General features: G+C 35.7%; 1 protein-coding gene across 14 annotated transcripts in view; it reads left to right on the top strand.

Annotated features, from left to right (window-relative positions):
- Positions 1-26,429, top strand: part of NAALADL2 (N-acetylated alpha-linked acidic dipeptidase like 2) — a 1,449,120-nt gene that overhangs the window by 816,105 nt on the left and 606,586 nt on the right. The window lies entirely within an intron of this gene.

The raw sequence follows: 26,429 nt of genomic DNA, 5'->3' as shown, positions 1-26,429 counted from the left end.
TTCAGAGGTTCTGTGAGTCATCTTGGGATTGCGGGTTTGCTCTTGCAGTCAATCTAGAGCTAAAATTCACAATGCAAGTTTCCTTACGCTGCTCCTTACATCTGAGTAGGAGCTGCAATCTGGTCCTGCACCTGTCTGCCATGATGATCTCTCATAAATAAAACTGATAGACCATTAGCAAGATTAACCAAGGAAAGAATAGAGAAAATCCAAGTGACCTCATTAATAAATGAAACAGGAGATATTACAACTGACACCACAGAAATACAAAAGATTATTTAAGGCTACTATGAATAACTTTATGCACATAAACTAGAAAACCTAGAAAGAGATGATAAATTCCTGGAAAAATACAACCCTCCTAGCTTACATCAGGAATAATTCAATACCCTGAACAGACAATAACAAGCAGTGAGATTGAAATGATAATTTAAAAATTATCAACAGAATAAAAGCCAGGCTTAGAAGGACGGACAGCAAAATTCTACCACATTCAAAGAAGAATTGGTACCAATATTTTGACAGTATACCACAAGATAGAGGAAGAAGGTACTCTCCTTAATTCAGTCTATGAAGCCAGCATCACTCTAATACCAAAACCAGGAAGTGACATAACCAAGAAATAAAACTACAGACCAATATCATTGATGTGCATAGATACTAAAATTCTTAACAATAGCTAACCAATTCCAACAACATATAAAAAAGATGATCTACCATGATCAAATGCATATCATACCAGGGATACAGGGATGGTATAACATACACAAGTCAATAAATGTGATACACCTCATAAACAGAATGAAAAACAAAAAATCACACAATCCCCTCCATAGATACAGAAAAGAGCATTTGAGAATATCCAGCATCTCTCTATGACTAAAACTCTGCAAAATTGGCATACCAGAGACATACCATAATGTAATAAAAATCGTCTATGACAAACATACAGGCAACATAATACTGAATGGGGAAACGTTGAAAGCTGAATGCATTCCCTCTGAAAACAAGACGAAGATGCCCACTCTGCCCACTCCTCTTCAACATAGTACTGGAATTCCTAGCTGGAGCAATCAGACAAGAGAAAAAGTAAATGGCATCCAAGTCAGTAAAGAGGAAACCAAACTGTCACTGTTTGCTGATGATGTGATTGTTTGCCTTGAAAACCCCAAGGACCCCTCCAGAAACCTCCTAGAACTGATGTAAGAATTCAGCAAAATTTCCAGATACAAGATTAATGTACACAGATCAGTAGCTCTTCTGTACACCAACAGCAACCAAGCAGAGAATGAAATCAAGAATTCAACCTGTTTTACAATAGCTGTAAATAAATAAAATACTTAGGGATATACCTAACCAAGGAGTCAAAAGACCTCTATGAGGAAAACTATGAAACACTGCTGAAAGAAATTATAGATGACACAAACAAATGGAAACACAGCCCATGCTCATGGATGGGTAGAATCAATATTGTAAAAGTGACCCTACTGAAAAAAGCAGTCTACAAATTTAGTGAAGTCCCCATCAAAAATACCACCATCATTCTTCACAGAATTAGAAAAAAAAAAATTCTAAAATTCATATGGAACCAAAAAAGTGCCCACATAGCCAAAGCAAGATTAAACAAAAAGAACAAATCTAGACACATCACACTACTTGATTTTAAACTATACTATAAGGCCATAATCACCAATACAGCATGATACTGGTATAAAAATTGGTACATACAACAATGGAACGGAATAGAGAACTCAAATAAACTCAAGTACTTACAGCCAACTGATCGTTGACAAGGCCAACAGAAACATAAAGTGGGAAAAGGACACCCTTTTCAGCAAATGATGCTGGAATAACTGGCTAGCCGCATATAGGGGAAGGAAACTGGATCTTCATTTCTCACCTTACACAAAAATCAACTCAAGATTGATTAAAGACTTAAACCTGGGCCGGGCGTGGTGGCTCAAGCCTGTAATCCCAGCACTTTGGGAGGCCGAGGCGGGTAGATCACGAGATCAAGAGATCGAGACCATCCTGGTCAACATGGTGAAACCCCGTCTCTACTAAAGACAAAAAATTAGATGGGCATGGTGGTGCATGCCTGCGATCCCGGCTACTCAGGAGGCTGAGGCAGGAGAATTGCCTGAACCCAGGAGGCAGAGGTTGCGGTGGGCCGAGATGGGGCCATTACACTCCAGCCTGGGTAACAAGAGTGAAACCCCATTTCAAAAAAAAAAAAAAAAGACTTAAACCTAAGACATGAAACTATAAAAATTCTAGAGGATAACATTGGAAAAACCCTTCTAGACATTGGCTTAGGCAAGGATTTCACGAACAAGGACCCAAAAGCAAATGCAATAAATACAAAGATTAATAGTTGTGGCTTAATTAAACTAAAGAGTTTTGTATGACATAAGGAACAGTTGGAAGATTAAACAGACAACCCACAGAGTGGGAGAAAATCTTCACAATCTATACATCTGAGAAAGGACTATATAGAGAATCTACAAGGAATTCAAATAAATCATCAGGAAAACAACAAACAATCCCATCAAAGCGTAGGCTAAGGACATGAGCAAACAAGTCTCAAAAGAAAATATATAAATGGCCAACAAACATATGAAAAAATGCTCACCATCACTAATAATCAGGGAAGAGCAAACAATTCTCAAAAGAAAATATATAAATGGCCAACAAACATATGAAAAAATGCTCACCATCACTAATAATCAGGGAAATGCAAACAAAATCAAAATGAGATACCACCTTACCCCTACGACAACTTCTACAATAAAAAAATTAAAAGAGTATATGTTGGTGAGTATGCAGTGATCAGTGAACACTTCCACATTGCTGGTGGAATGTAAACTAGTACAGCCACTATGGAAAACAGTGTGGAGATCCCTTAAAGAACTAACAGGAGGGGGAGGACTCAAGATGGCACTGTGAGAACAACCCAGGATTGGAGCTCTCATTGAATCTGCAAACGGTGAGTCGGAGTTGCATTTCCAGACTGATCTTTATTGCCCACAGAACAGGGAAACTCCCAAGTATAAAAAAGACACGGGACGCCAGGCAGTAGCTCTGCCTGGCAAAGCCGGCAGCCGGGGCGGCGGCGGCCGGCCCTACCCAGCAATCCCCACAGGGCGCGCTTGTCTGGGTGCCCTGTTGAACTGGCAACCTGAAACTTGAGAGGGCTGGACTTGAGACTGAACGAGACTTGGACAGTAGGCCAGCCCAGGGGATTGCAGGGACAGATCGTTTGGGACACCCAGTGAGACGAACAAAACCGCGATTACAAACTATCCCGAGCAGACGGTCCGAGACGCTCTGTGGGGGAGGGGCGTCCACCACTACCAAGGCAACCCGCCCCAACTGAGATACACGCCCACTGCTGACGCAGCCAGCCATTGCCGAGGCAACCCATCCCTACTGAGATACACGCCCACTGCTGACGCAGCCTGCCGTTGCCGAGGCAACACGCTACAATGAAGAGACTCCGCCACAGGGCGTGGCGGAGACCACAGCAGAGCCTGCAGGAACAGGGCGAATCACACAACAGCAGGGTGGAGACTCGGCAGCCAAACAGTGGCTAGTCTGCCTTCTAACTGGGCAGGACACCTCGTCGGACATCGAAAAATAAAGCCTGAACCCCCCAACACAGAGCATTTGAGAAAAAAAGGGTTTTTTTAAATGAGCTCTGTTGCAGCAGAATCAAACATAGCAGCCTAACAGCCCTGAATGAACAACAGAGTGCACAGCTCAGCAATTAAACCCCTATAAAGTACAAACTGTCTCCTCAAGCAGCTCCCTGACCCCTCTATATCCAAAAGACTGACATTTGGCAGGCATCATCCTGGGACAAAGATAGCAGAAAAAGAAATGAGTAGCATCCCTTACTGTGCCACAGCTGCTAGAGGTGCACCCCAGACAAGCAGGGCCTGGAGTGGACCTCAGCAGTTGTACAGCGAAGGGGCTAGGCTGGTAGAAGGAAAACCAAGTAACAGAAATACTTCATCATCAACAATCTGGGTGTCCACTCAGAGACCCAATCGAAAAGTCAGCAACTACGCAGACGACAAGCGGATAAACCCACAAAGATGGGAAGAAACCAGCGAAAAAAGGAGCAAAACACCCGAAACCAGAACACCTCGCCTCCAAGAAAGGACCAAAACTCCTCACCAGCAAGGGAGCAAAGCTGGAAGGAGAATGACTGTGACGAAATGACGGAATTAGACTTCAGAAGGTGGATAATGAGAAACTTTTGTGAGCTAAAAGAATATGTATTAAATCAATGCAAAGCAACTAAGGAACTTAAAAAAAGATATGAGGAAATGATAACAAGAATGGATAACTTAGAGAGGAATATGAATGAATTAAAGGAGCTGAAAAACACAATACGAGAACTTCGCGAAGCATGCACAAGTTTCAATAGCCGAATTGACCAAGCAGAAGAAAGAATATCTGAAGTCGAAGACCAACTCAATGAAATAAAACGAGAAACCAAGATTAGAGAAAAAAGCGCAAAAAGGAATGAACAAAGTCTCCAAGAAATGTGGGACTATGTGAAAAGACCGAATCTACGTTTGATAGGTGTACCAGAAGGGGACGAAGAGAATGAATCCAAGCTGGAAAATACTCTTCAGGACATCATCCAGGAAAACTTCCCCAACCTAGCAAGACAGGCCAACACTCAAATGCAGGAAATACAGAGAACACCACAAAGATATTCTGCAAGAAGAGCAACCCCAAGGCACATAATCGTCAGATTCAACAGGTTGAAATAAAGGAGAAAATAATAAGAGCAGCCAGAGAGAAAGGTCGAGTTACCCACAAAGGGAAGCCCATCAGACTCACAGCAGATCTCTCGGCAGAAACACTACCAGCCAGAAGAGAGTGGGGGCCAATATTCAACATTCTTAAAGAAAAGAACTTTCAACCCAGAATTTCATATCCAGCCAAACTGAGCTTCAGAAGTGAAGGAAAAATAAAATCCTTTGCGAACAAGCAAGTACTCAGAGATTTTGTCACCACCAGTCCTGCTTTACAAGAGCACTACACATAGAAAGGAACAACCAGTACCAGCCATTCAAAAATCACACTAAAAGTTAAAGAGCATCAACATAATGAAGAATCTACAACAACTAACAGGCAAAACAGCCACTTAGCATAAAAATGGCACTATCAAATTCACACATAACAATATTAACCCTAAATGTAAATGGACTAAATGCACCAATCAAAAGACACAGACTGGCAAATTGGATAAAAATCCAAAACCCATCAGTGTGCTGTATCCAGGAAACACATCTCACATGCAAGGATACACAAAGGCTCAAAATAAAGGGATGGTGGAGGATTTACCAAGCAAATGGAGAGCAAAAAAAAGCAGGAGTTGCAATTCTCATCTCTGATAAAACAGACTTTAAAGCAACAAAGATCTAAAGAGACAAAGAAGGCCATTACATAATGGTAAAAGGATCGATACAACAAGAAGAGCTAACGATCCTAAACATATATGGACCCAATGCAGGAGCACCCAGATACATAAGGCAAGTTCTTAATGACTTACAGAGAGACGTAGACTCCCACACAACAATAGTGGGAGACTTTAACACTCCACTGTCAATACTAGACAGATCAACCAGACAGAAAATCAACAAGGATATCCAGGGCTTGAACTCAGACCTGGAGCAAGCAAACCTGATAGACATTTACAGAACTCTCCACGCCAAATCCACAGAATACACATTCTTCTCAGCACCACATCACACCTACTCAAAAATTGACCACATAATTGGGAGTAAAGCACTGCTCAACAAATGCAAAACAACTGAAATCATAACAAACAGCCTCTCAGACCATAGTGCAATCAAGTTAGAACTCAGAATTCAGAAACCAACCCAGAACCACACAGCTTCATGGAAACTGAACAACTGGCTCTTGAATGTTGACTGGGTAAACAATGAAATGAAGTCAGAAATAAAGAAGTTCTTCGAAAGCAATGAGAACGAAGACACAACATGCCAGAACCTCTGGGACACATTTAAAGCAGTCTCTAGAGGAAAGTATATAGCAATAAGTGCCCATATGAGGAGAATGGAGAGATCCAAAATTGACACCCTATCGTCAAAATTGAAAGAGCTAGAGGAGCAAGATCAAAAAATCTCAAAACCCAGCAGAAGACAAGAAATAATTAAGATCAGAGCTGAACTGAAGGAGATTGAGATACGAAAAATCCTTCAAAAATCAATAAATCCAAGAGGTGGTTTTTTGAAACGATCAACAAAATAGACAGACCACTAGCCAGACTGATTAAAAAGAAAAGAGAGAACAACCAAATAGATGCAATAAAAATGATAAAGGGGAAATCACCACAGATTCCACAGAAATTCAAACCTTCATCAGAGAATATTACAAACAACTCTATGCACATAAACTAGTAAACCTGGAAGAAATGGATAAATTCCTGGACTTCTGTGTCCTCCCAAGCCTAAACCAGGAGGAAGCTGAAACTATGAATAGACCAATAACAAGGGCAGAAGTCGAGGCAGCAATTAAGAGCCTACCACACAAAAAAAGCCCAGGTCCAGACGGGTTCACAGCCGAATTCTACCAGACACACAAAGAGGAGCTGGTACCATTCCTTCTAAAACTATTTCAAACAATCCAAAAAGAGGGAATACTTCCCAAATCATTTTACGAGACCAACATCATCCTGATACCAAAACCCGGCAGAGACCCAACAAGAAAAGAAAACTTCAGGCCAATATCCATGATGAACATAGATGCAAAAATCTTCAATAAAATATTGGCAAGCCTAATGCAACAGCAAATCAAAAAACTTATTCACCATGATCAAGTAGGATTCATCCCAGGGATGCAAGGCTGGTTCAACATAGGCAAGTCTATCAACGTAATTCACCACATAAACAGAACCAAAACAAAAACCACATGGTTATCTCATTGACGCAGAGAAGGCATTTGACAAAATTCAACAGCCCTTTATGCTAAAAACCCTCAATAAACTCAGTATCGATGGAACGTATCTCAAAGTAATAAAAGCTATTTATGACAAACCAACAGCCAATATCATACTGAATGGGCAAAAACTGGAAGCATTCCCTTTGAAATCTGGCACTAGACAAGGATGCCCTCTTTCACCTCTCCTATTCAATATAGTTCTGGAAGTTCTAGCCAGAGCAATCAGGCAAGAAAAAGAAATAAAGGGTATTCAAATAGGAAAGGTGGAAGCCAAATTTTCTCTATTTGCAGACGACATGATAGTATACCTACAAGACCCCATCACCCCAGCCCAAAAACTCCTGAAACTGATAAGCAACTTCAGCAAAGTCTCAGGATATAAAATCAATGTGCAAAAATCACAAGCGTTCGTCTACACCAATAACAGACTTAAAGAAAGCCAAATCAAGAACGAACTGCCATTCACAATTGCTACAAAAAGAATAAAATACCTTGGAATACAACTCACAAGGAACGTAAGGGACCTCTTCAAGGAGAACTACAAACCACTGCTCAACGAAATCAGAGAGGACACAAACAGATGGAGAAACATTCCATGTTCATGGTTAGGAAGAATTAACATCGTGAAAATGGCTATACTGCCCAAAGTAATTTACAGAATCAATGCTATCCCCATCAAGATACCATTGACTTTCTTCACAGAACTGGAAAAAACCACCATGAACTTCATATGGAACCAAAAGAGAGCCCACATAGCCAAGTCAATTCTAAGCAAAAAGAACACAGCGGGGGGCATCACACTACCGGATTTCAAACTATACTACAAGGCTACAGTAATCAAAACAGCATGGTACTGGTACCAAAACAGAGATATAGACCAATGGAACAAAACAGAGGCACCGGAGGAAACACAACATATCTACAACTATACAATCTTTGATAAACCTGACAAAAACAAGCAACAGGGGAAAGGATTCCCTGTTTAACAAATGGTGTTGGGAAAACTGGCTAGCCATGTGCACAAAGCAGAAACTGGACCCCTTCCTGACACCTTACACTAAAATTAACTCCAGATGGATTAAAGACTTAAACATAAGACCTGGCACCATAAAAACCCTAGAAGAAAATCTAGGCAAAACTATCCAGGACATAGGAGTAGGCAAGGACTTCATGAACAAAACACCAAAAGCATTGGCAACAAAAGCCAAAATAGACAAATGGGACCTAATGAAACTCCACAGCTTCTGCACGGCAACAGAAACAGTCACTAGAGTGGATCGGCAACCAACAGAATGGGAAAAAATGTTTGCAGTTTACCCATCTGACAAAGGGCTGATATCCAGAATTTACAAAGAACTCAAACGGATTTACAGGTAAAAAACAAACAAGCCCATTCAAAAGTGGGCAAAGGATATGAACAGACACTTTACGAAAGAAGACATATATGAGGCCAACAATCATATGAAAAAATGCTCATCGTCACTGGTCATCAGAGAAATGCAAATCAAAACCACATTGAGATACCATCTCATGCCAGTTAGAATGGCGATCATTAAAAAATCTGGAGACAACAGATGCTGGAGAGGATGTGGAGAAAAAGGAACACTTTTACACTGTTGGTGGGAGTGTAAATTAGTTCAACCATTGTGGAAGACAGTGTGGCGATTCCTCAAGGCCTTAGAAATAGAAATTCCATTTGACCCAGCAATCCCATTACTGGGTATATATCCAAAAGACTATAAATCGTTGTACTATAAGGACACATGTCACGAATGTTTATTGCAGCACTGTTTATAATAGCAAAGACCTGGAATCAACCCAAATGCCCATTGATAATAGACTGGATTAGAAAAATGTGGCACATATACACCATGGAATATTATGCAGCAATCAGAAATGATGAGTTTGTGTCGTTTGTAGGGACATGGATGAATCTGGAGAACATCATCCTCAGCCAACTGACACAAGAACAGAAAATGAAATACCGCATATTCTCACTCATAGGTGGGTGATGAAAAATGAGAACACATGGACACAGAAAGGGGAGTACTAAACACTGGGGCCTATTGGGGGGAAAAGGGGAGGGCTAGTGGGAGGGGGAGGTTGGGAGGGATAGCCTTGGGAGAAATGCAAAATGTGGGTGAAGGGGAGAAGGAAAGCAAAGCACACTGCCGTGTGTGTTCCTACGCAACTGTCTTACGTGCTCTGCTCATGTACCCCAAAACCTAAAATCCAATAAAAAATTTAAAAAAAAAAAAAAAAAAAAGAACTAACAGTAGAACTACCATTTCATATAGCAATCCCACTGCTGGGTATCTACCCAGAGGAAAATCAGTCATTATATGAAAAAGACACTTGCACATGCATACTTAAAGCAGCACAATTCACAATTGAAAATCGTGAATTCCACAATTGAAAAATCATGGAACCAACCCAAATGCCCATCAATCAATGAGTGGATAAAGAAAGTGTGATGTATCTCTCTCTCTCTCTCTCTCTCTCTCTCTCTCTCTCTCTCTCTCTCTGTCTCTCTCTCTCTCTCTCTCTCTCTCTATATATATATATATATATAAAATAGATATATATGTGGTATATATGTCTATCTATATATATCTGTATCACTATATATTTATACATATACATATAAATATATTTATGTGTATATATGTAAACCCTAACCCTATAGGTATATGTTTATACATATATAAATCACAGTAATAGTATTCCATCATATATAATATATATAGAAACTGTGATATATAGTATATATGATGAAATAACATTCATAACATTATATAATATATATCACATATATACACGTATTTCATGTGATACATATATCACATAATGGTATATTTATCATAGTTCCTATATATATATAATATTATATATGGTAGAATACTATTCAGCCATAAAGGCAATGAATTAACGGCATTTGCAGCTACTTAAATGGGACTGGAGACTATTACTCTAAGTGAAATAACTCAGGAATAGAAAAACAAATATCATATGTTCTGTGGACTGTGGGGACTTGGGGATAAGGGGGAAAAAGGAGGAAGAGTGAGAGGGAAGCGAGGAATAAAGACTACAAATATAGTGCAGTGTAGACTGCTCAGATGATGGGGACACCAAAATCTCACAACTTAGCAATGAAGAACTTACTCATGTAACCAAATACCAACTGTATTCCAATAACTTCTGGAAAAAATAAAATAAAATAAATATATAGCATAGAGAAAACCAAGACTTGGGAATGATGCCAGAAAAGATGTCAGTGGCTCTACCCCTCTACTGTGCCACCAGTACAATTTTTCCAGCTTTGGTCTGGTAATCCTTTCCATCTGTTTAGAAATGAAGTCACCTAGCTCAGTCACCTTCTTTTTAACACCCAGGAAACCTACTTAGGTCTTTAAAGATTCAACTCATGATTAATGAGAGGACAAAGTGGTAAAAGGAGGAGAAAGTAGTGCATGCAAACATGTCACACTGCATGCTCACACATACAGAGGTGATACAGAAACACAAACATGCACACATATGATTATATATATGCATATTTATACACATGTATATTGTAACATATAAAGAGGTAGATAGGTTGTATGATAGATGTTATAAATGCATTAGAGTATATGCAGTGTATAGAACGAAAGGACTCAATTAGTGTTTGTTTAATTACTGGATGAATAACTAAATTAGCTGAGCAAGTCAATTCTTGCAAGTATTAATAGCAGGCTAGGCCTTAATATTAGCAATGTTTTCAGAAATCATTGGAGGCTTTGGAAGGTTTGGAATTGGGGCAGGTAAACTACAGTTGTGTAAAGATATAAAATAGTCTGAATTTTTATCTTAAGAGATTTTTTAAAGGTTAAAATCATGATGGAAGTTAATGTCAAATATATTAAAAGTTGAGATTAGTTTCCAAAGAGTTAAGTGATACTGGATGTTTGGAGTGACTTTCTCCCATACAACAATGGCTTCCTACCTCTGTTTTTCAGGATTAATCATTCATAAAGCAAAATCACCCATTTTTATCTTTTGATCAGCATTTCCAGTCATTACACATTAGAACACACTTTTACTAAAAGGCATCTTTTGGTTTAATTTCAATTCCTCAACATCTGCATCCTTTAGTAGCTTATCCACACATTTTCTCTCTCCTGTTTTCCCTTCTTTGATTATTCCTTCAGTGTTCCAGTGGTAAGTGTTGAAGACCCATTAAGCCGAGTGAAGCTTATTAAATCTTCCTTTTATCTAATGTTTTAAGTATTTAAACATATCTGAAAAAAAAGAGGGCTCTTCTAAAAGGATCCAGAATTAAGTGCACTGACAGAGCAGTGATGTCTTGTCTTTCATTTGATAAATAAAAGGAATGGACTTTGCTCTCGAGGAAAAGGAAACTGATTAGGCCAGTGATTTTGAAACCATAGAATCCATGACTTGAGGAGAAGATTTACTTACACGAATATAAACTGAACGAGGACGTAAAAGCTCTTATTGGAAAGAACTCTAAAGTGCTCCAAAAGCCAACAAATAAAAAGGAAGCAAAAATACATGTCTTTTGAGAACAAAATGTTCACTGTTTCTTCTGTTTGTTCATGTTTCTCCATCTGACTCTTTAAGGAACTTCAAGTACTCAACCCATCCTTAGCTCTAGTAAATTTAGTATTTTTATGCGACTGATATTTCTTTATTTCTATCCCAATGTTCCTATATTGTTGCTTTTCTCCCTGTTTGCATTTTCACACCCACGTCACACCAATTTGGATATATTAATTCTTTAAAAGCCTAGCTGAATACTCATTTCTTCTGTGTAAACCTATCTTGCTTTGCTGGTCCCCTGCCACTGGATCTGCCAGACATCCCAGAGTTCATAGCATAACATTATGCAGACTTCTCTCTTGACTTGATGTGTGCTTTGTTTGTTACTCTCTTCAGAACACGAACAGTCTCTAACAAAGGCTTTTAGTTGTCTCTGCCTTTAGTGGCCATGATGGCTCGTTTTCACTTGGCACTAGCTGGTCAGTCAGCATGTGCTCAATGAGTCAACTCTGTTATGAAGTCGACTGCTGACAGCCAATCCCAGTAACTTGGCTGAAAGGTTGAATATGATGATTCTGTTTCACTCCCTAGTGAGACAACAGTATAGTACATTTCTCCAATAATGCATTTTTCTACTGAGCATACACAAATTTCCATATGGTTGAACTTTAAAACTCAATTTAGATAGAAAGGAAATAAATAATATGGAAAATGGAGAAATGGAGTAAGGCCAGAAAAAGTTTAATAGATAATATTATTTGAGGAATAACCATGAATCATTTTTGCATTTAGAATCAATTTTTATTTTTTGAGGATTATAAGGGTCAGACCAGCCACAGATTGAACTGGCCAGGTTGCATTTTAGAATGTTTTGCCTTTTCAATTATAGATAACTTGTAATGTTGTTTTATTTCATTTTTAAATCTTGTGCTTTTGCAGTGGCTACAAAATTATGTTGTTTACAAAGGAACTTCTGACATTAAAAAGCAAAAGCTTTGTTTAATTGAAAGGAAGCCTTTATTTCTTTGAATGTTTGATCTCCTTTCTCTACTTTTAGTGGGTCTTAAAGAGAAGGTGTAGTAGGGAAAAGAACATAAAATAAAACATGTTGTCTATTCCTAAATCAACCTACAATGGTAAAAAATTGGTTTTCTGATTTCTAAGATAGTGTGCATAGATGTACTGCATTTATTCAGTAGCTATAAAAGATACTGCCGAAGATAAAAGCAGGAAAAAAGCATTTAGTTCAGACCAGAGTCTGGAAGTGATGCTATATTCCTTCTATCCAATTACCGCCAAACCAGTCAGGGAGAAGTACATTTCTGTAAAGAGCAGAAGCAGAACTAGTACATGGTTATATTACAGTTTTAACAAACATCCTTGAGAAATACAAAATTTCGTTCTTTAAAATGGCCACTTTTAAAATGTATGTGGTAATCGTGTCATTTATGTAATGAGAAATAAGTGTTTTAGTTGAACTTCTCTAACTTCAGAACATTAATCATAAGGAAATTAGATGGTGTCTTGTACATGTCATTACATCACATGATCAACAAAAGATTAAGCACACGTGAATAGATTTTAAGAAATAATACATACTGCCAGCTTACAGTGATATGTTACTGACACATGTAGTCATTATTTTAGATATATATACTTGTTGGATATTTATGAGTAGCAGTAGGTTTTTATAAATGATGGTAATGAATATTTATTTCATTTAAAGATCTTGAGTACCTATAAATATCATCAATGTGAAGAGCATTCTCACTGCTTAAGTTCCAAAAAGATTAACACACTTATGGGCAACATTAAAAAAATATATTTTAAAAATAAATCTACAAGTCTTCATTTTCAATAGAGCAGTGAAGATTCTTATTCTATAATGGGAAACCCTGAAACAGCCAACAAATTGTAGCATGCTTAATTCCATGAATGTATTAAAATTATGCATGCAATAGAATGAAGTATATTAAAAATTGCAAATCAAATAACAGAAATATGTTAGATATATGTAACATAAAGACAGTCCTTTTAAACTGCCTAGAAAAAGCCAAACAAGTAAACAGATTAGACAGGGGTTGAATGGTGCAGTTATAGAAGATTAAATCTGAATGGCTAAACAAAATATGAAAAGATACTACTCAAACTATTTGTCAGAAAAATGCAAGATATGTAGAGAATGTTATGGTATATTATAAAGCAGAATATATTTTTGCAATTAGTTAAAATATATATACATTTGATGTGATGTGGAGGGATTTACAAGAGGTAAGATTAAGTATAATATGCAGGATATAGAAAAACATGTACATTTTGAAATTACCTTTTTGTTATGAAATAACTTCTACATAAGTTTGTGTATGTACAGGTTTATGTGTTATATGTGTGTTCTAGGTGAAAGTATTGAAGAATACATAATGCTATAAATGAATATGTAATTATATATTAAATCTTATTCATATTGTGTGTGAAGGTTATAAAAAATAACATATTGTAATATGGAATATGGCAAAGGGTGATGTGGTGGGCAGGAGGAATGTAAAGCAAGCAAAGAGAAAAAAAAGAAGAAAAGAGGGAAAAAGTTTAAAAACTTCCCTCAAAATAATATGAGATGGAAATTTGGAATATTAAAACATTAATTTTAAAACATATCCCTTTAAAATTACAATAATTATAGAGGATGAGCAGGATTTATTTACTTATTGACATTTTTCATAATTACTGTATTTCATAATTACTGGTGCTTCAATAAGACCTGATGTTTTCCATGTTGTAAAATTTTATTCACAGGAAATTAAATCTAACATTTGAAACAAAAAGGCCCATCAGCTCAAAGCATTTTTGATATTTTAACCAGGATGGAAATCCCTTAATTAGGCCAAAGGATTAGATCCTTGAAACGCAGCAATTTATTTCAGTGAAGCTTTGGGGATGGGAGAAGGTGAGGGCAATTCTTCAATCTAAATTGATACACATTTTAATTTAATCTATTGAAACTGCCTTGGAAAAACCTCAAATAAATATAGGTACTTGAAAATCTTTATTATGTTTTATGCACATGCTCAAAAATTGTCTTGGGGAACAGAAACTTGAATAATGGGCAGAATTTAAATAGTGTAGGTTTACGGGGAAAGCATTCCAGATGGAAATGAATAAGAATCTAAGTAGAAATAGCTCAATGATTATATTTGATCAAAGGCTGACACTTCCTACTGAAACTAGTATATTCTATTTAGAGAAAATATATTTGTCTGACTTTTAGAAACATGCCTCTGTTTTATACTAAAGTACTTCTGTATTTAAAACACTTTCATATTTTACTTCTAACAAAATGATATGTTGGCCATTCCTACAGATTCCTAACTTACATTGTCATTTGTATTTATAAAGTCATCTATTCCCTGAAATGCTGGCGTCATTGAGGTAGATCTTGGATGTATTCCCGCATGCTTTCTGGTGCCAATTAAACCCAGTGTGTTTAAATATATGGGACTTGCTTGATTAATAAAGAGTTAGTCTGAAGATTACACATTGCGATGTGCCACTATATTTCTTAGTGGAAAAATTATGTACAAAGAACTACTCTTAAATTTTCACATTTTATTCTTAATGTGTTCATTACAAAAAAGTTTGCCAAATTCAATAATGGTCAGTCCTCCCATTTTGTAACCAGACATATTGATGCTAAGGAAAATATTCAGTCACTCACTGAAAATTTCTGCTTAAACACAATAAAACAGCACATATTAAAAATATAATTTTTTTGTCAGGATAGTTGACATTATTCAAACACACCTGCGGGATAACTGTTGTAATGTTTTGTTTTTGTTTTTCTCTTTCAAGAGAATAATTTAAAGGACACTTTATTACTCTCCCCTGAAAAATAATAGCAGTAAAAGTAGAATAGATGAAACACATTAATCTAGAATTGTTCTTATTACCTTTAGTACTAAGATTCCTATACGGTGCCCTTGCCCGTTAAGAAAGCCCGTTAATGCTAGCTTATTTCAAAAATACTTTGTGGAGCATCTATACACTAGAGAACTACCAACTCACAGTCACATTGCTGTATAAGAGTTAATTAATCAAGTCATAATAAGATGAAAAATATGAGTTATAGTCTATTAACTGGTAACATAGAAAACAAAGCTAAAAGGGTCTGTTATGTTTGTGTTAAAGTTTGATAACAGGATAAAATTAAATTGACTGAAAATTTACAAAAAGAAATCATATGGTAAAACAGTACATCTCTCCAGATATAAATAATGACACACCCTAGGAATCAGGAAAGACCATGAATCATAAATTAATTTTCTTCATTTCTTTTTAAAATTTTTCCTTCTTCCCTCTGCTCATCCCCTCTTCCCTCCTCCTGCTCTTTTGCCTTTTCTTCCTTTCTTCCTCCTTCCCTCACTTCATCTTTTCTTCTCTCTCCTCCCTTCATCTGTTTTCCTTGTTCTCTTAACTCAGCACTGATTTGTTGGTTGCCCACTATAAGCATAATTTTAAGTAAGCTTTCCAAGAAATGAGCTGCTGTAAAATCAACATAAGCCTATCTTACCTAGACTTAAATAAACAACAAAGGAGCGACTGATTCAAAAAGATCAGATGAAATACTTAAATAACTTAGAAAGCTAGTTAAAGTTTTATGAGTCAGATGCCAAGTTATTTGGAGGACGGAGTTTAGAGTTGGCTGATTTGTGCCAAAATGGCTTTCTGGAATGTGTGAGGGGAGCAAGTGGTGGTGGCATTACATATGAGACACAAGATTTGTTGAAGTCCATGCAAGCTTAAAGTAGAAATTACGTATTGAGTGCTTATGCTTATTTATTTTATTTTTTTCGAGACAGAATTTCACTCTTGTTACCCAGGCTGGAGTGCAATGGCTCGATCTCCGCTCACCGCAACCTCCACCTCCTGGGTTCAGGCATTTCTCCTGCCTCAGCTTCCTGAGTAGCTGGGATTTCAGGCACGCGACACCATGCCCAGCTAAATTTTTGTATTTTTAGTAGAGACGGGGTTTCACCATGTTGACCTGGATGGTCTTAATCCCTTGACCTCGTGATCCACCCACCTCGGCCTCCCAAAGTGCTGGGATTACAGGCTTGAGCCACCGTGCCGGCCGAGTACTTATGCTTATTAAGCAATTTACAAACATTAATGTTTTTGGTTGTAACAGCAACTCAGTGAAGTTTGAATCATGATGAGACATTTGTGATTCTAAGAGGCTAAATAACTTGTCCAAGTTCTCACATCTAGATAGTGGAAGAATCGCTGCCAGACTGGCTCCCAGTCATTTTTAAATAGGATGGTGGACTGTCTCTGAATCATCTAGTAGGTGGGAGTAGATCAGATTAGCAATGAAAATAAACACAGGCTATGACAAACCTAAATACTGAAAAATAGGGTTTGGTCTTTACCCCAGTAGACATTAAGGGAGATTGTGGGTAGTTAGTTGTAGGGAAGTTATGTAATCAAAACAAAATTTCCACTTCTTATATCTGGAGCTTTTCCACAGACCACAGGTTCACCAGTATCAAGTCATATAAGAGCTAGTGCTATCTTCTAGTGGTATGGAGATAGCCATGGGAAATTAGATGATATATCAAAATCAAATGAAGACTCACAGGTGTTGAAAGCATGGAGACAGACACATGACGTATGTCTGCTCTTGATCTGAGAAAGAACAGTCTAGATAGGTAACTGTGTTTACATTGCATAGTAGTACAGAAAGATTATGATGAATTGAGCACTAGATGAGAAGGGAGTAGGTAGGCACTGTGCTAAGTCATTTATAGGAATTATCATATTTAATCATAGCAATCAGATAATGTATATACTGTAATTATTTTCATTTTCCAATGAAACAATTGAGTCTTCAGGGTCTTTAATAATTTGCCCAAGGTCGTTTAGTTAGTAAGAGGCAGAGTAGATATTTGAATACAATTTGTTTCCAGAACCACACTTTTGATCCCAACACTACCCAGCATTCTCCCTTCTCATGTAATGTGGGACCTCCCATTTATTTATAACGCTACACCTCTGAACTGTAAGAGGGAACTCTTACGGTTAAATCAAAATGCAGTACCCCATAATGCATTTATTAAAGTAATGGGAAGAAAATATTTGTAAAAATTTACTCCTTAGAATATCATTATTGTATCTTATAAGTATACACTCAATATGAGCCAACATGCCCATTTTATATAAATAACTTTTTGAAACAAACCAAGATATTTGGAGAAGAAATGCTGACATTGTTTTTATATTGAGAGGTTGTGTTTATAGTTGTCATTTATCTGATAGCATTTTTACCTAATAAATCAGTGTATTGATTTACAGTTTACATGAAAATAATAAAAAGTTCAACGCACTTCTTGGAAACTAGTCATTGATACTGTGTTAGCTTTTACAACAAAGCTGAAAATTCTGCTGTATTTTCTGCTGAATTCTCTGCAATGCTGTAAAAGCTTCTGTGTCTTTCAGATGAAACACTCCTTCAGTAAAGGATGGCTTCCTGACAGTTATTTATCTTGAAAGGCTATAAACCTTTGGATTAATTGCATGTTTTGTACAAATGTCAGTTAGTGATTTGGTTTTGATAGATCTATTCATGGCTTGTCTGAGCTTTAGGTGAATTAAGGTATTGCTTATCATCAGTCTTCTTTGACCCCTGAAAAATAAAAAATCAGATGTCATCAGAAAACCATTTTTTTCTGATATAGTCTTCTACAGACAAGAAACATATTATTGTGCTGTTAGAACAATGAAGGTAGTAAAGGTATTTTGAATGAAATTTAAGCTAACTGTATTCATTCCTACTGAACTGGGTAACTTTAATTGTATCAATATTATAACAAAATGTAATTAATAAGGATAGGATTTCATGTTCACATATTCCTGGTTAATTAAAGCCCTAACTATTAGGATTTGCAGTTAAACAGTATAGACATTCTTGTACATTAGCTCAGACCCTTATACATAAATGCTTGATTTTGTTGTGGAGTTTACTTCACAATAAAATAAATACAAGGTACTCTTGTCAATTAATGGGGTTTACTAATTCCTTACATGTTTATGGTACTTTAGACTATATGGACTACTGTTTCTGAGCTCATTTAGTGGTTCTCAGCCACCACAGCACTTTTTTCTCAAATAAAGTTACCTAATATCTATAGATAGTAAAATCACCATTACAGTTTCTGAAATCATCCACTACTAAGGGGTGATATGAGAGTTCCTAATTAACTCAATCTTCCTGAACCTCAGTTTTTTGCATCTTTAATGTTTTGATACTACTATTTTTCAGGGTTGATGGGAACATTTATGTCATGGTTAATATTACTAATTCATGAAAAATCAGATAAATATCACCAACCAAAAAATCTTACATTTCTTTCAGGTCACTATTGTGTCCTTTTTCTTTAACAAGATCCCAGCATTCAGATCATACTCTTGTCTCCTCCCACTGTGGCAAATTTCCAATACATTTCTTGCTCTTCTATATCCAGCAATGGAAGACCTGCCCAAGAATTATAAAGTTGTGTAAGAGCCATGCTTCTTGCTCTCTGATTACTGGTCATTAACTGCTTACCCAGATTTTTCTCATTGCCCAGTGTTAAGTGTCTCATCAGCAGGCTTTGCACACCTTTCAGGCCACTTCTATGGTGCCCTTGATGTCTCTTTGAGAATCCTGCCCTCAGAAATTCTGCAAATAATGCTTCCTAACCACTGGATAAAAAGTCATTTTAAGATTACCCGCTCACTCTTGGAGAGATTATGGTTGCCTCCATATACCTAATTAATAAATTAAGTTCTTAAATTTTTGCCACACAGGCCAGTCAGCACTCATAACAATGAAAAATTTAAAAACAATCTATTAATTCAGGGCCTGCTTTTTTAGGTCATTAAAATAATTCTGGATAGTACAGAAAGTAAGACTGCAAGGATTGGTCTAGTCAGACAGACAGGCTAGGTGCTAATAAATATATTTCTGAAGTAAAATGTAGGACTAAGTGGAATTACCTCTAAATAGAATGATTTCTTTTCTAGTAATTTCTCTGACATGATGACATGTCAGTAGATCCTTAATGGATGAATAATTTTAGTGCCAATTTGTAATCATCCTTTCCAAAGATAACTTAAATGCATTTTCTAGCTTGCCAATAATCTGTCACAAATGAACTGCCTAGATTCTTACTTGATTTGAGAAATTCTTTTCTGATTTTAATGACAAGAAATAATGTAAATGCAGACGTATAAGAAAAAGGATGACCAATTTTGAATACATACCATGATTCCCCCTTCTTCTTCCCTCATCTTTTCAAATATATTAGTGTTATTAATATTAAAACAAAATTAAATTTTACTGTGGCCATCTCTTTAGCCTAATTTTTGGTTCTGTTCATAGGAAATCAGTTTAATTACCTCAGACTTAATGAGGCTTTAAGAGAGTACTCAAATACTCTTTATTTAAAGATAGATGCAGATAGTTGCAACAAATTTATCGGAAAGTTGATAGTTCTTTCCAAGGCTACTTTTCTAAGGTCAGAGATCAGATAACTAAACAGCCTATGCAGGGCAAGTAGATAATATAATCCGTCTCTGAAGTAGCTGGAATTACAGGCAGCTACCACCATACCCAATTAATTTTTGTATTTTTAATAGAGATGGGGATTCACCATGTTCGCCAGGCTGGTCTCGAACTCCTAACCTCGTGATCCACCTGCCTCAGCCTCCCAAAGTGTTGGAAATACAGGTGTGAGCCACTGCACCTGGCCAAGAATTTTTAAATTTTGGTAAAACACAGGGCATGGGAACACCCAATGTAATTTGAAGGAAAGAAACTTTCACCCTCTGGAATGTATCTAAATCATTGATTCACAAGTACTTTAGGTGTTTTGCATACTCTTGTTTTCAGATTACGTCTGGCAACATAATTGAATTAATGAAAAAATCAGAACAATTTTATTCTCTTGGTTTATTCTTGGCTTTGTATGCTATGAGTATAGCCCAGCTAGGCACATATGTCTAAAACTTACACAGGGAGTTATAAATGCATATGAAAATCAGGACATTCCAGTTCTTGAGAGAAACATGGAGGAAAGCTTGCCCAGCAAGCATGTGCTCATTTTCAGTTTGCAGTCCTCACAGAAGCTTTGTTTTTCCAAAAATATCAGGCAAAAGAGGCAGCTCTGCTTTGTACCACTTTCTTGCTTAGGACTTAAATGTTTTTATTCTGTTCATTTCACATGTACCAAAAATTAGTTCAAGCATTCCCAAATGGAATGATTTAATTTGTCAATATATGCATATATTTTTAACAACTCTAAAAATAGTCTGCTGGCCATCCATGAAAAGTAATGCTAAAGGTGGCAATTACCAGAAGTTGCTTGGTTGGAACTTATTTCTCAAGTTAGCTTAACAGTGTTCAATGTAATTATGTAACATTATTAAGGCTGTGAAAAGAGCAGTGACTGATATAATAAGAAATATCAAAGTTCTAGTTTTAACCACATACCAACTCGTGCATTATGTGATCTTTAGTTAACCATTGAACTAAACCATGAAAATAAACTTGCAACCATATTTCCAAAAAGCAAAACAAGGATTTGGAGTAACATGCTTTACAGAATTAAATCAATTTTCTTTGAAATTGGCTTGAGTTTTTGTCTTCATTGGGGTTTGTGTTTGTTAGGAACATCCAGATGCAACGGGCTGATGAGAGAAATTAAACCAGTTTGTACCTACAGAAGCCAGAGAAATGGCAGCGACTATCTAAATAAGGGGCGGGACACATGAATAGATAATGTCTACACTAATTCAGCTGTATTTAATGTATAGCCTGACCAATTTTCCAGAAAGCATTATGGTGAATTTCAGTGGGGTTTTTTTGGCTGTATTTTTAGGATGAAAGGAAGCACACTGGATGAATGGTGTGGCTTGATGAAATTAAGGTAATCATCTAATTATTTATAAACCAATATTTCTAAGAAACACAATAATCTTATTAAAGTTTTAGTTAGCTTATATATCATGTAAATTCCCAAGAGGACATAATTAGTCAAAAGATACCTATTAAACACCCATGGGTTATATACAAAAGAAATATGCAAAATGCATATCAGAGAGTCTAAAGCGCTTCACAACATTTTAAATTTATTCTAACTGGCATATCTGTCACATTATGAAAAGTTCCAAAGTATTCATCAAGGGTCATGATAAGGCAATCTGAGTTTTCTTACAGGTGATATTGTTCTAAGGGAGGATTATTTGTTTTTACTTTTGTTTTAAACCTTTTTTTATTCAAATATATATGCAGCAAAATATAGAAATCTTAAGTGAAATTTTATAAAGTGAACTTACCATATAGAGGGTCCCCACCTTGTGCACCCTCTCAGTCATTAGATGCCCTCAAATATAACAATTATTTTCACATTTTTAATCAGAAATTTGTCTATTTCTGAATTTTAAATGGAATCATTAAATATGTGCTTTATTGTGTCTGAATTCTTTCATTGATTATTTCTGCAAGACTTATCTGTGGTATTGCATATAAAATATTATATAGTAATAAAGTGAATTATTCATTCATTTTATTTTTTTTGAGATTGAGTTTGGCTCTTGTTGCCCAGGCTGAAGTGCAATGGCACGATCTCAGCTCACTGCAACCTCTGCCTCCTGGGTTCAAAGGATTCTCCTGCCTCAGCCACTCAAGTAGCGGGGATAATAGGTGTGAGCCACCATGCCTGGCCATTCATTTTATTCCTGTATAATATTTTATTATAGAAATATGTGCCCAAATATTTATGTATTTAATACTAACAATTGAGTAAACCCTAGATTTTACACTTGTGAGTAATGTTATATATTAGTCTAGTAAATGCCTTTTTATGTTCATATATATACATTTTTGTTGGGTTTATACTAAAGAGTATTTTATATTCTTGTCAGCAGAATATGAGAAATTTAGTTATTCCATATTTGGCCAACAGTTGGTATTGTTAGTTTTAGTTTGAATTTTATTTTAGTATTATGTCATTGTGTTTTTAATGAGCTTATTGGTAAAAAAATAAGTTACTTTATTTTCAAATAGTTATGGGTAATATAGCTATTTCTGTTTCCTGGGAGACCACCTGAAATATTTTTGATATTTTAAAAATTGATTTATTTTTCTCATAATTTTTTTGTGATCTTTCTATCGTCTGGATGAAAGTCTTTTGTTACATGTGTTTGATACAAATATCTTGAACTTTATTGATTACATTTTCAATCTTATAGGGTGTCTTAATGATTACAGCCTTCTAATTTCAGTGAAATCAAGTCTGTCAGTTTTGCCTTCATGGTTAGTGGTTTCAGTTTTTTCTAACCAAGATAGTAAAGATGGTCTCCTTAGTTATATTATTGTTTACGTTAATAATTTAGTTCTATGATTCATCTGAAATATGATCATTACCTATGTTTTAGTCTTTTTGTATTCTGTATACTGTTGCTTTGTTCTACTTGTCTGTTTGACACCATAGTGCAAGTCAAATCTGGGGAACAACTGGCATCTTTACAACACTGTGATTTCCAAGTCATGAACATGATCTATTCCTCCACTTACTGAGGTCTTTTAAGATTTCTCTCAATAATAGTTTGTGGGTTTTTTTTTTGTTTGTTTCAACAAGTGTATTTGATATTTTAATGCTATCATAAATAGTATTGTTTCTTAAAATTTTAATTTTCTAATTGTTTGTTACTTTTAATGCTATTTATTCAACTTAGGAAAATAGTCTTTCTTTTTGTAAAGTGGTAAGTTGGAATGTTTGATTTTTGAAGTTAAATCAACCTTATTTTACTAAAACAAATCCTGCTAGGTCATAACACCTTGCCTTTTTCTACAAATACATTTTATAAATATTTTATTGTAAGTGTTACAAGTTTATTCATAAAGGATATATGATGATAATTTTTCTCATGGTACTTTTGACATGTTTTGATGTCAAAGTTTTGTTGGCCTCATGAAAAGTTTTGGACAATTCCTTTTTTAATGATTCTTTCATGTAGTCTATTATAACTTATTTATTTTTAAAATATGTAAAAATATCAATCTAGAGGACAACTGGGTTTCGAAGATTTTTTTTCTGGGAAGGATATAATAATATAATTATATTTTAAGTAGATGTTGAATATTTAGATTTTCGTGACAGTTTTAGTAACTTGGGGTTTTAAGAACATTTTTCTACTTTACAAAATTTTTAAATGTATTGACATAATTGCTGTCAAAATATACTCTTATTTGTTTAATATCAGTAAGATCTATTATGATACCTCATTTTTTCTTAAGATGGATAATTTGTGCCTTCTCCCTCCTTTTTTTTTCTTGAATAGTATTATTAGAGCTGATAAAATATATAGCCAATGTTTGCCTTTGTTGGGTTTTTCTTCTGTGCACCTTCTTCATTTTTATTCATTTTCCTAGTATTTTTATTTCCTTTTTTAAAATTTCATTTGAGTTTTTATATCATTGCCTTTTACTAATCTCTTTAAATTGAATCTAGATCATTGATCTTTTTCTTGCATTTTAAAATATACGTTTGCTTAAGGCAATACATTTCTCTTAGCACTGCTTTAGCTGATCCCCATAAGTACTATTATGCATGTTTCCATTATCATTCATTTCGTGATATTTTTGGCTGGGTGTGGTGGCTCAAGCCTATAACCCCAGCACTATGGGAGGCTGACATGGGTGTATTACATGAAGTCAGGAGTTCAGGACCAGCCTTGACCAACATGGTGAAACCCCATGTCTACAAAAAGACAAAGAAAAATTAGCCAGCCATGATGGCAGTTACTTGTCATCTTAGCTACTTCAGAGGCTGATGAAGGAGAATAAGCTTGAACCCGGGAGGTGGAGGTTGTAGTGAGCCAAGATCATGCCATTGCATTTCAGCCTGGTTGACAGAGCCAGACACACACAGACACACACACACACACACACACACACACACACACACACACATTCTTTATTATTGTTTAATTTCACCATTGACGCCATTGACTTCTTGGTTATTTAAAAGGCATTGTCTAATTTACAAAAGCTGAAATTTTCTGCTCTTTTGTTGTTGATTTCTAACTCAATTCCATTAAGTTTACAGCATATATACTGTGTGATTTTGGTCTTTTCGTGTGTATTGAGACTTTCTTTATGGCCTAGCATACAGGCAACTTTTATAAACATTTCGTGTGCACTTATAAAGTTACTGGGCATACTTTTCTGTATATGTCAAATTGGCCAACTCATCTATTCTCTTGCTTTTTCTTTTCCGCTTATTCTATTATTTACAGAGGGGTTTAATAAAATTTCTAACATTGATTGCTGATTTGCATTTTTTTTTGTACTTTCAATTTTTGCTTTATAAGTTGTGAAACCTGTCTTACTTAACCAGATATCACAGCATGTCTGTTTTTATTCAATCACTCAACCACTATAGCTATACAATGGCTTCAAATAGCAGATATTCAGTGATTATTTTTTGTGATAAAAAGATATAACTGAATATGGATGTGATAATACGTATCCAGTGCCAAAGTCCAGAAAAATGTACTTGACACAGTACAAGGTAAGAGCTGACCATTGCCAAAGAAGTTAAGATGGTTTTGCCAGATTCTTCCTAACAGAAAATTTTATATTTCCTTAGACATAGCAGCTATTTAATAGGTACTTGTTGAAATGGAGAGAGCTCTAATATATTTGTTTCTTCCTAAATCTGGGAATATACAAGTCTTCTATTTGTGTTTTCATGAGCTGGATTAGCATCACTTATACATAGTAGGTGTTATGATTCTAGGCACTCACATTCACACATGACATTTTGTGACCTAGACCCAAAAGAGGTTAAACATCTCTACTATTAGTGGAAAACTTGAAATTCTCTGAAATGTTTCCTACTTACCTACTTTTCAGACTTGATCCTGACAGCCTCTCTGCCAACGTTCATTAACTGGCATGTCCATAAGCAGAACAGGAAAATGCATATTATTTAGTGTATTCTTAGATATGCCTCCTATTATTTTCTACATTAACCTGGACTAGAGCAAGTGTCTCAGGACTCCTTTATATTTTTAAACACTATTGAGATCTTCAAATTGCTTATACTTTTGAAAGTTATATATTTTCATATTTAATTTATATGAGATTAAAACTGATAAATTTTAAATTGATATAAACTTATTAAAAAATAAAAATCCCATTACATGTTAAGAATAAAACATGTTATAAAAAATAACTATTTTTCAAAGAAAAAAATCTAGAGAGAAGAGTGGCATTGTTTTATCTGTTTTAAATTTCATTAATGTCTGGCTTAATAAAACACTGCTAAATTCTCATATCTGCTTCTGCATTCAACCTGTTGTGATATTTTTCCTCCAGCCTTATTAGGATAATTGACAAAATTGCATATATTTAGAATATGTAACATAATAATTTCATATATGTATACATTCTATAATTACCACAATGAAATAAATTCACACATCTATCACTACCTATAGTTACTGTGTGCGTGTGTGTGTGTGTGTGTGTGTGTGTATGGTAAGGACACTGTTCTTTTAACAAATCTCAAGTAAATAATACTATCCACTTCTTCCACCACCATATACCCCCACCTCCTGGCAATTACCATTCTACATTCTGATTCTATGAGTTTTATTTTTATTTTTTAGATTTCACATAATTGAGATCATGCAGTGCTTGTCTCTCTGTTTCTGGCTAATTAGATATCAGCATAATATCCTCCAGGTTCATCCATATTGTTACAAATGGCAAGATTCGTTTATTTTTATGGCCAAATGATAGTTCATTTTATAGATACTATATTTTCTTTATCCATACATTCATTGATCAACACTTGGGTTGTTTT

Source organism: Callithrix jacchus, chromosome 17 (genome assembly GCF_049354715.1).
Source record: "Callithrix jacchus isolate 240 chromosome 17, calJac240_pri, whole genome shotgun sequence".
Lineage (NCBI taxonomy): Eukaryota > Metazoa > Chordata > Mammalia > Primates > Cebidae > Callithrix > Callithrix jacchus.
Note: the sequence above shows the minus strand (reverse complement) of the source record. Positions and strands in the feature narration are given on the sequence as shown.